This window comes from Lathyrus oleraceus, chromosome 7 (assembly GCF_024323335.1).
Source record: "Lathyrus oleraceus cultivar Zhongwan6 chromosome 7, CAAS_Psat_ZW6_1.0, whole genome shotgun sequence".
Classification (NCBI taxonomy): Eukaryota; Viridiplantae; Streptophyta; class Magnoliopsida; order Fabales; family Fabaceae; genus Lathyrus; species Lathyrus oleraceus.
In genome coordinates, this window is record NC_066585.1 from 291,285,293 (window position 1) to 291,287,578 (window position 2,286).

At 32.6% G+C, this 2,286-nt stretch overlaps 1 non-coding gene across 1 annotated transcript; it reads left to right on the forward strand.

Annotated features, from left to right (window-relative positions):
• The first annotated feature begins 440 nt into the window (after positions 1–440).
• Positions 441–512, forward strand: TRNAE-UUC (transfer RNA glutamic acid (anticodon UUC)). Its single transcript has one exon. It is a non-coding gene; the product is annotated as a tRNA-Glu (tRNA).
• Positions 513–2,286: the final 1,774 nt, after the last annotated feature.

Genomic DNA, 2,286 nt, shown 5'->3' on the forward strand with positions numbered 1-2,286 from the left:
CTGCAGAACTGAGTTCAATTCCCGACAATGGAACATTTTTTATATAATACCACCATATCCGAAAGTTAAACTTTAGTAAGTTAATTTTATGGAATAGTCAACTTAATTGTATCGCTTTTGAGGTTGTCGAGTCTATCACAAAGACAACAGATAATGAAGAAATCAATTTAGAAAATTCATTGATGCATTGTAAACTAAAAGTAATACTCTAGTGTCCTCCAACGGTTAGGATATATAGCTTTCACCTAGAAAACCCACTTTTAAAAATATAATTTCACCATATCCATAGGTTAATTTCTGAAAGTTAGTTCTATCGGCATATGTGAAAGTCAAGTTAATTATATCACTTTTGAGGTTGTGGAGTCTTTCACGAAAGCAAAAGATAATGAAAAAATTAATTTAGACAAATTATTGATGCATTGTAAATTAAAAATAAATTCTCCATTGTCGTCCAGCGGTTAGGATATCTGGCTTTCACCCAGGATACCCGGGTTCAATTCCCGGGAATGGAACGTTTTATATATAATACAACCATTGGCATGTGGTATACGCATCTTAAATGTATCGTTTTTGAGGTTTTGTGGAGTCTATCACAAAGACAAAAGATAATGAAGAAATCAATTTAGATAAATCATTGATACATTGTAAACTAAAAGAAATACTCCAGTGTCCTCCAACGGTTAGGATATCTAGCTTTCACCTAGGAGACTCACATTTTTTATATAATTTCACTATATCTATAAGTTAATATCTAAAATTAAATTTTTCGGCATGTTGGAAAGTCAAGTTAACCATATCGCTTTTGAGGTTGTGGAGTCTTTCACGAAGGCAAAAGATAAGGAAGAAATCAGTTTAGAGAAATTATTAATGCATTGTAAATTAAAACTAATACTATATTGTCGTCTAGCTGTCAGGATATCAGGCGTCCCCGAAGACCTGGGTTCGATTCCCGACAACGGAACATTTTTTATATAATACCACCATATCCGAAAGTTAAACTTTAGTAAGTTAATTTTATGGAATAGTCAACTTAATTGTATCGCTTTTGAGGTTGTCGAGTCTATCACAAAGACAACAGATAATGAAGAAATCAATTTAGAAAATTCATTGATGCATTGTAAACTAAAAGTAATACTCTAGTGTCCTCCAACGGTTAGGATATATAGCTTTCACCTAGAAAACCCACTTTTTAAAATATAATTTCACCATATCCATAGGTTAATTTCTGAAAGTTAGTTTTATCGGCATATGCGAAAGTCAAGTTAATTATATCACTTTTGAGGTTGTGGAGTCTTTCACGAAAGCAAAAGATAATGAAGAAATTAATTTAGACAAATTATTGATGCATTGTAAATTAAAAATAAATTCTCCGTTGTCGTCCAGCGGTTAGGATATCTGGCTTTCACCCAGGAGACCCGGGTTCAATTCCGGCAATGGAACGTTTTATATTTAATACAACCATTGGCATGTGGTATACGCATCTTAATCAATTTAGATAAATCATTGATACATTGTAAACTAAAAGAAATACTCCAGTGTCCTCCAACGGTTAGGATATCTAGCTTTCACCTAGGAGACTCACATTTTTTATATAATTTCACTATATCTATAAGTTAATTTCTAAAATTAAATTTTTCGGCATGTTGGAAAGTCAAGTTAACCATATCGCTTTTGAGGTTGTGGAGTCTTTCACGAAGGCAAAAGATAAGGAAGAAATCAGTTTAGAGAAATTATTAATGCATTGTAAATTAAAACTAATACTATATTGTCGTCTAGCTGTCAGGATATCAGGCGTCCCCGAAGACCTGGGTTTGATTCCCGACAACGGAACATTTTTTATATAATACCACCATATCCGAAAGTTAAACTTTAGTAAGTTAATTTTATGGAATAGTCAACTTAATTGTTTCGCTTTTGAGGATATCTATTTAGATAAATCATTGATACATTGTAAACTAAAAGAAATACTCCAGTGTCCTCCAACGGTTAGGATATCTAGCTTTCACCTAGGAGACTCACATTTTTTATATAATTTCACTATATCTATAAGTTAATTTCTAAAATTAAATTTTTCGGCATGTTGGAAAGTCAAGTTAACCATATCGCTTTTGAGGTTGTGGAGTCTTTCACGAAGGCAAAAGATAAGGAAGAAATCAGTTTAGAGAAATTATTAATGCATTGTAAATTAAAACTAATACTATATTGTCGTCTAGCTGTCAGGATATCAGGCGTCCCCGAAGACCTGGGTTTGATTCCCGACAACGGAACATTTTTTATATAATACCA